The sequence below is a fragment of the Galeopterus variegatus genome, unplaced genomic scaffold, assembly GCF_000696425.1.
Source record: "Galeopterus variegatus unplaced genomic scaffold, G_variegatus-3.0.2 Scaffold2909, whole genome shotgun sequence".
Taxonomy (NCBI): domain Eukaryota; kingdom Metazoa; phylum Chordata; class Mammalia; order Dermoptera; family Cynocephalidae; genus Galeopterus; species Galeopterus variegatus.
Window position 1 is genome coordinate 2,904 of NW_007729020.1, and position 9,285 is coordinate 12,188.

The 9,285-nt window shown below is 39.8% G+C and overlaps 1 pseudogene; it reads left to right on the forward strand.

Annotated features, from left to right (window-relative positions):
• The first annotated feature begins 4,637 nt into the window (after window positions 1-4,637).
• Window positions 4,638-9,285, forward strand: part of LOC103599316 — a 27,830-nt pseudogene continuing 23,182 nt past the window's right edge.

Consider the following 9,285-nt stretch of genomic DNA (forward strand, 5'->3'; position numbering starts at 1 on the left):
TGCCGGATATTTTCAATGTAAAATTACTCTTTTGTTCTTTGTGGTAATGGGAAAATATGGAACCTCAAAAGATTATATGATTCCATATATATAACATTCTTAAAAAAACAAAAGTATAGAAGTAGAGATCAGAGTCATAGATTCTAAAGTTTAAGGACAGGGGAGAACAGAGTGAGGATGAAAGTGGTAGCAGCTATGAAAGGACAATAGAAGGGATTCTAGTGGTAATTGAACTTTCTGTATAAATATCCCAGTGGTGAGATTGTACCATAGTTTTGTAAGATGTTGCCATTGAGGGAACATGAGTAACTTGTACATGAGACAAAGATATCACTAGGGAGGAAAATTACGGAGCAGTATTTCTCATGAACATAGATGCAAAAGTCCTCAATAAAAATTTAGTACATCAAATCCAGTAATGTTTAAAAAGGATTGCACATCATAACCACATGGGATTTATTCCATGTATGCAAGACTGGTTAAACATTCAAGAATCAATTCACCATATCAACAAACTAGAGAATAAAAATCATATGCTCCTATCAGTTGATGCTGAAAAGCACTTGACAAAATCCAACACCCATTTATGATTTTAAAAACTCTTAAAAACTAGTAATGGAGAGGAACTTTCTCATTTTGATGAATAACATCTACCAATAACCTATAGCTAACATTATTCTTAATGGTGAGACATGGGATACTTTCCCCTTGAGATTGGGATAGGCAAAGTGTCCTGTCTTACCAGCTAGTGTAATAAGAAAGGGGGGGGAAAAAAAAGATTGGGAAGGAAGAAGTAAAACTGTTTTTATTCACAGGTGACATGGTTGTCTATGGAGAAAATCCCCCAAAAATCTACAAAACATCTCCTGGAACTAGTAAATAAAAATAATAAGATCCCAAGACACAAGATCAATATGCAAAAGTCAATTCCTCCTTTTTTAATTTATAAATTTAATACAATCTATAAAAACACCAATAAACTTTTTAATGAAAGTTGATACTGAGCTTCATATGGAAGATGCTAATGCTTTAATGTCATCCTCGCTACTCTTTCATACCTATTTTTCATATGAAGCTCGGTATCAACTTGTCTAGTTTCATAAAAAGGTTTATTGATGTTTTTATTGAGATTGCATTAAATTTACAAATTAAATAAAGAGGAACTTATGTTTTTATGAGGTTGAGACATCCTAAACAAGAATAAAAGATGTCTTTCCATTTATCTCATGTCTACTTCAGCATCTTTCAGGAGTGTTTTAAAGTACTTTCTCCTCGTATAGATTTTGCACATTTATTGTTAAATTTATTCTTAACTATTCTGTTTTCTTTGTTGCTATATAAATAGGGTTTTCTCTTTCATTATATTCTCTAACTATATATTGCTTGTCTACTGAAGTTAGTAATTTTTGTAGGTTAATTTTATAATCTGCTACTTCACTGAATTTTCTGTTGTTTGAGTGAATTTTATTATTCAGTCCCTAGGGCTTTCCACGTACGCAGTCATATCATCTGCAAGGGGTACATTTACTTAGTTCTCCCCCTCTCCCAATTCTTATGTCTCCTTGATTTCTCTTCTCTACCTGTTTTGCCTGATACTTTCAGTACAATACTAAATAGTAGAGGACCTCTTTGGTTTGTTCCTGATCTTATTGGAAATGCCGCTAAGTATTTCCCCACTAAGTAAGATTCTAGCTTTAGAACTAAGTAGATATATTCTATTATATTAAGAGAACATCCATCAATTTCACTCTATGGTTAGTTTTGTCAAAGGCTTTTTCGGCATCAATGCAGATAATCATATGATTTTCTTATTAAATCTATTAATCTGATGTATATTAATGGCATCCTTAATCCCACCTGTTCATGATGTATGTTATGTGATGTTAGATTCTGTTTTCTAATATTTTCTAATATATTATTTATAATATTTTATTGGATTAGTATTAATATTTAAAGCAATTCAATAAATCTGATTTTCTTTTTTTTTTTTCCTTTTTGTCTTTTTTCATGACCAGTAATGGGATCGCAACCCTCGGTGTCACGCCCGTACCATGACCGGCAACAGGATCGCAACCCTCGGTGTCGCGCCTACACCACGCTCAACCAGTGAGCAGACTGGTTTCTATATGGGATCCAAACCCTCAGCGGGAGCGCCGCCACACTCCCAAGCACCGCACTCTACCGAGTGCGCCACCGGGCCGGCCCTTATTTTCTTTTCTATGTGCTGCTTTTAAAAAAATCAAGTTTAAATATCAATGTTATACTTGCTACATAAGAAAGAAATTGCAAGTTTTTCTTCATTTTAAAAGCTTTGAAACAATTTATAGAACACCAGGGCTATCTTTATAGATTTGGTAAAATTCTCTTGTGAAACCAGCTGGGCCTAGTGCTTTTTTTGTGTGGAGTAATTCCTTGATAACTTTCTCCATTTCTTCTATGGAAATTCATCTATTTAAGTTTTCTGCCTTTAATTGGCTCAGTTTGGTTTGCAAATTTATTTGCTTAAAAGTTCACAAAGTAATTTTTTATGATCTAAAATTTCTTGTTTTATTTATTTCCTTCACTGTCCTTTCTTATTTTTGTGTATGTGTGATTTGTCTTTCATTCCTGATTACATTAGCTACCAGTTTGTGTATTTCATTTTTTTTTTTCCTTTTTGTCTTTTTTCGTGTCCGGCAATGGACCGCAACCCTCAGTGTCGCGCCCGTACCGGACCGGGACCGGCAATGGGATTGCAACCCTCGGTGCTGCGCCTGCCCCTCGCTCAGCCAGTGAGCGGGAACCGGTCTTTATGTGGGATCCGAACCCTCGGCAGGAGCGCCGCCGAGCTCCCAAGCGGCACACTGTAGCAGTGCGCCACCGGGCCAGCCCTGTGTATTTCATTTTTAAAAAAATTAATTTGTTATATCTATTCTTTTTCTAATCTTTGTCTTATTAATTTCTACTTTTATCTTTATTGTTTTCTTTCTTGTGCTTTCTTTTTGGTTTCTTTGTTGTTCTTTTGATAGATTTTATGACCTTGGAATTTAATTCCTTCTAGGTTAAGGCTTTGTGGTGTCATCATGTCTGCTTCTAAGTAAAAATAGTCTTATGATAATGTTTCCTGGGACTGGTGGACGTGGCCATTGACTTATCCCAGATCTCCCAAGGCACTATAATTTAGCTGACCTGGTCTGAGCAGATTTTTGTTGTTGTTGTTATCACTAAGAAGGAGCAGCCAGGGAGGTATGAAGAAAACCAGGAGAATGTGGTATCCATAGGCCAAGGTGGTTCAAGGAAGAGGGAGTGATCAACCTTGTCTAAGGCTGGCGATAGGTTGAGATGAGATCAGAGGATTGACCATTAGATTTAGAACATCATTGGTGAGAAGGTGAAGGTCAATTTTGTGGAATGGTGGTGTCTGAAGTGTGGAGTAGGGGAGGGCAGATGAGAGGCGAGGATAGGAAGGCATGGAATACAGATAGCTCTGTGAAAGGGCCACTCAGCTCCTGGCTGAGGCTCCCCAAATTGATACCAAACTCACAGGTCCGGCTGCCTGCCCCCATACAAAAGCAAACCATTCAAAAGTCAAATGTTGGTGGAAATGGAAGTCAGCTTTTATTCAGGAATATCAGTGACCTGAGGAGAGATGTCAGGCTAACCCATCTCCCCAGTCATCCTGAAGGAGAATGGGCAGGCTAAAGCCATCTCAAAGACTCAGGTTTACTGAGGGGGGTTTTAAGAGGTGGATGAAGGAATGGAATCTGGGAAATAAAAAGCAGGAGAGAGGGGCACGTGAGCAGTGAAGGCTTCATGCAAGGTCTCTGGTGCAAAGTCTTGCCAAGACTCTGTCTGGTTTCTGCTCCCATCTTTGCTGTTATCTCAGCATCTGTGTAGTATGCACTAGTATGCAGCTTCAGGCTTGCTGGAAAACAACTTAACATTCTTGTAAATCATATCATCTTGCCCAATAACCAAGGTTTAAAATACCAAATAACTATGAGAAAAGAGGGAACTCAGAGAAATGCATGCCAAGAAAAAAAACCTATCTTTTAAAAATTAGCCTACAACCCATGTAGTTTTAGGTCCCAACATGGCTTCAGTCCTGCTCACTCCAACAGCTCTTCCAAGAATTTTGCTGTGTAGGAGAGCAGAGAAATAGGCAAGAGGTGGAGGAGATGGTTGGGTCAAGGATCTTTTAGCTGGGAGCTACAGCATATTTGTGGAGGGGGAGCAACCGACATGGCAAGAGAAAGGAAACGAGAGTTGGAGCTGGTCCACTGAGTAGGTGAGAAGGGATAAGTAGGTGGGAAGTATATTGCATCATGCTCGGTGAGAATAGGTGTGAACTACAGTACGTTGCATTACACTTGGGGTTTCACCTGCCCGAAGGGAAGGAAGGGAAGATTTAAGCAACTAGAGAAAGATGGGCTGACAGATAAGGCATGGCTTGAGGAAGTTGATAAGGGCTGTACAATTCCTCCTGTTCCTCTCCTAAGAAATAGATCCCTGCCTGGGTGGACCTATTGGGGCTGGGCTTGGCTGGGTGTGGCACCCTCCCTGCCAGACTTGTTCAGCCTTAGGCAGGAACAGAAACCAGTGGGTGCCTCGGACCACAGCAGTGCTCCACGAAGCCCAGGAGTCAGGCAGACGCCAGCATGGTAGAGTTCACACTCTTGTCTGTGACATGGGAGTGCAGGCTGTAGACATTTGCAGTCCTACAGTGGGTCTTCTCCTTCATGATCCTGGGTAAGGTGGGTTGGGCTGGGGGACAGGAGACCACAGGCACCTGAGAGGGACAGTGCAGCCATGCCAAGGGCATACAACACATTGATGGTGGAAAGACATTCATCCCAGAGGGGACTTTGCTGCACTCACAGCTCTTGCCTACAGAGACCTCTTGGGCCTGCCTAGAAGTCTTTTGGGTGTAGAGAGATGTAGAAGCCACCATCTGTGGCTTTGGGCAGGTTACTTAACTGTCCTGGGCTGCAGGTTCCACCTTGGCACTTGGACAGAGAGCCTGCTGCAGGCTGCCGGGTGGTGTGGAGAAATGACTGTGTGATGGTGGGAAAGTTCTGGGCTCCTCAAGCCGCTCAGAGAGGATGGATTTCCTTCTTTCCTTTCAAAAGGAGGAAACTGGGACTGGGGGTGGGGAAAGAGGGGGGAACAAGGAAAGAACAGGAGGGCAGAGAAGGTACAAATGGGATACCAGGCAAACCCAGGGTCAGACTCTGGCTGGGCAACTGACCAGCCACATGACCTTGGTTGACACATGCCTGACCTCTCCAGGCCTCTACTTCATCATCTGCAGAATGGGGATAACAATGTTGGCCTTACAGGGCTGTTGTGGACAAAATGAAGAAATGTGCTTATTTCTGCCCAGCACAGACCTGACCTGGCCCCTGGGCTAGGCTCACACAGGAAGGCATGTATATGTCCCTGTATTAGTCTGTTTCTGTTGCTTATAACAAAATACACAGTACAGGGTGATTTTACAAAGAAAATGAAATTTGTTGCATACAGTTTCTGAGGCTGGGAAGTCCAAAGTCCAGGGAATACATTTGGTAAAGGCTTTCTTTGGTGGTGACTTCAGTGATGGCAGAGTATCACACTGCGAAAAATGGCAGAGCAGAGACAGAGAGACAGACAGACTCTCCTCTCTCTTCTTTTAAAGCCCTCAGAACCACGCCCCTGACCACCATTTTTAATCCATTCACTACTGCACCCATTCCTACAATCTAATCACCTCTTCAAGGCTCCACCTTTCAATTACCATAATAGGATTTCCCACTTTCTTTTATTTTTTTTTACAGTTATTTTTATTTTTTTAATTATATTTATTTTTATTTATTTATTTTATTTAATTTATCAATATACAATGTGGTTGATTTTTGTGTCCCTTTATCAATTCCTCTTTCCCTGCTCCCCCTCCCCCCATCAACATCATATCTCTTCATTTGTCTTAAGTTCAAGAAATTGTGATTTTCGTGTCTTCTTCCCCATGTACCCCCCATTTGTTCGTATATTTATTTATTTATTTATTTTTAGCTCCCACAAATAAGTGAGAACATGTGATATTCCTCTTTCTGTGTCTGACTTGTTTCACTTTATATAATTTTCTCTAAGTCCATCCATGTTGCTGTGAATGGTAAGATTTCATTCTTTTTTATAGCAGAGTGGAATTCCATTGTGTACATATACCACAGTTTCCCTATCCACTCATCTGATGATTGACATTTGGGCTGATTCCAACTCTTGGCTATTGTAAAGAGTGCTGCAATAAACATTGGAGAACAGGTATACCTTCAACTTGATGATTTCCATTCCTCTGGGTATATTCCCAGCAGTGGGATAGCTGGGTCATATGGCAGATCTATCTGCAATTGTTTGAGGAACCTCCATACCATTTTCCATAGAGGCTGCACCATTTTGCAGTCCCACCAACAGTGTATGAGAGTTCCTTTTTCTCTGCAACCTCGTCAGCACTTATCATTCTCAGTCTTTTGGATATTAGCCATCCTAACTGGAGGAGATGGTATCTCAAAATGGTGTTGGTTTGCATTTCCCGAATGCTGAGTGATGTTGAGCATTTTTTTATGTGTCTGTTGGCCATTTGTATATCTTCCTTTGAGAAATGCCTATTCAGCTCCTTTGCCATTTTTTGGTTGGGTTACTTATTTTTTTGCTGTAAAGTTGTTTGAGTTCCTTGTATATTCTGGATATTAATCCTTTGTCAGATGTATAGTTTGCAAATATTTTCTCCCACTCTGTTGGTTGTCTTTTCACTGTGTTGATTGTTTCTTTTGCTGTGCAGAAGCTTTTCAGTTTGCTATAATCCCATTTGTTTATTTTTCCTTTGGTTGCCTGTGCTTTTGGGGTTATATTCATGAAGTCTGTACCCAATCCTACTTCCTGGAGTGTTTCCCCTATGTTTTCTTTAAGGAGTTTTATTGTTTCAGGATGTATATTTAATTCTTTAATCCATTTTGAGTTGATTTTGGTATATGATGAGAGGTACAGGTCTAGTGTCATTCTCCTGCATATGAATATCCACTTTTCCCAGCACCATTTGCTGAAGAGGCAGTCTCTTCCCCAGTGTGCAGACTTGATGCCTTTGTCAAAGATCAGATGGCTGTAAGTGTATGGGTTGATTTCTGGGTTCTCTATTCTATTCCATTGATCTGTGTTTCTGTTTTTATGCCAGTACCATGCTGTTTCAGTTATTATAGCTTTGTAATATAGTTTAAAGTCAGGTAGTGTGCCTCCAGCTTTATTTTTATTTTTTGCTCAGAATTGCTTTGGCTATTCAATGGCTTTTGTTATTCCATATAAATGTTAGGATAGAGGGCAGCCCATGGCTCACTTGGGAGAGTGTTGTGCTCATAACACCAAGGCCATGGGTTTGGATCCCTATATAGGGATGGCTGGTTGGCTCACTTGGGAGAGCATGGTGCTGACAACACCAAGTCAAGGGTTAAGATCCCCTTACCAGTCGTCTTTGAAAAAATAAAATAAATGTTAGGATAGTTTTCTGAGAAAAATGTCATTGGAATTTTGATGGGGATTGCATTGAACCTGTAGATCACTTTGGGTAGTACAGACATTTTCACAATGTTAATTCTTCCAATTTAAGAGCGTGGGATATCTTTCCATCTTCTTGTGTCTTCTAATTTCTCTCAACAGTGGTTTGTAGTTCTCATTGTAGAGATTTTTCACATCCTTGATTAAGTTTATTCCTAAGTATTTTATATTTTTTTTGGTGGCTATTGTAAATGAGCTTTCTTGATTTCTTTTTCTGCATGTTCAGTGTTGGAGTATATAAATGCTACTGATTTTTGTGTGTTGATTTTGTATCCTGCAACTTTGCTGAAATCATTTATCAACTCTAACAATTTTTTTATAGAGGTTTTTTAGGCTGTTTGATATGTAGGATCATATCATCGGCAAACAGGGACAGTTTGACTTCATCTTTTCCAATCTGGGTGCCCTTTATTTCCTTCTCTTCTCTGATTGCTCTAGCTAATACTTCCAACACTATGTTGAATAGGAGTGATGAGAGTAGGCATCCTTGTCTAGTTCCCGTTTTTTGTCTTTTTGTTTTTTTGGTGGTTTTTTTTTTTTTTTTTGGCAGCTGACCAGTATGGGAATCGGAACCTGTGACATTGGTGTTATAAGGCTGTGCTCTAACTGACCAGCCCTAGTTCCTGTTCTTAAGGGAAAACCTTTCAGCTTTTCCTCATTCAGGATGATATTGGCAGTGGGCTTATCATATATGGCTTTAATTACGTTGAGATACTTTCCTTCTATACCTAACTTGTAAAGAGTCTTTATCATGAACGAATGTTGAATTTTACCAAATGTGTTTTCAGCATCTATAGAGATGATCATATGGTCTTTGTCTTTGATTTTATTGATGTGGTGCATCACATTTATTGATTTGCATACATTGAACCAACTTTGCATCCCTGGGATGAATACCACTTGATCATTGGGTATAATTTTGTGTATGTGTTGCTGTATTCCATTAGCTAGTATTTTATTGAGGATTTTTGCATCTATATCCATCAAGGATATTGGCCTGTAGTTTTCTTTTTTTGTTGTATCTTTGTCTGGTTTTGATATCAGGGTCATGTTTGCCTTAGAGAATGAGTTTGGGAGAATGGCCTCTGTTTCAATCTTTTGTTTGTTTGTTTGTTTTTTTGTCTTTTGTCTTTTTCCGTGTCCGGCAATGGATCGCAACCCTCAGTGTTGCCCCTGCACCGGACCAGGGACCGGCAACAGGATCGCAACCCTCGGTGTCGCTCCTGCGCCTCGCTCAGCCAGTGAGCGGGAACCGGTCTGTATGTGGGATCCGAACCCTCGGGCGGGAGCGCCGCCGCACTTCTCAAGCGGTGCACTATCCAGTGCGCCACCGGGCCGGCCCTGTTTCAATCTTTTGGAACAGTTTGTAGAGAATTGGTATCAATTCCTCTTTGAAAGTTCAGTAGAATTCTTCAGTGAACCTGTCCAGTCCTGGGCTTTTCTTTGTTGGGAGACTCCTAATCACAGCTTCAGTCTCTTTTATTGTTATTGGTCTGTTCAGATTTTCTATATCTTCTTGGCTCAGTTTTGGTAGTTTGTGTGTGTCCAGAAATTTATCCATTTTCTCCAGACTTTCAAATTTGTTGTCATACAGTTGTTTTTAGTAGTCTCTAATGATTCCTTATATTTCTGAGGTATCAGTTGTAATATCACCTTTTTCTTTTTCTTTTTTTTTTTTTTTTTTTTTTTTTTTTTTTTTTTTTTTTTTTTTTTTTTTTTTTAAAA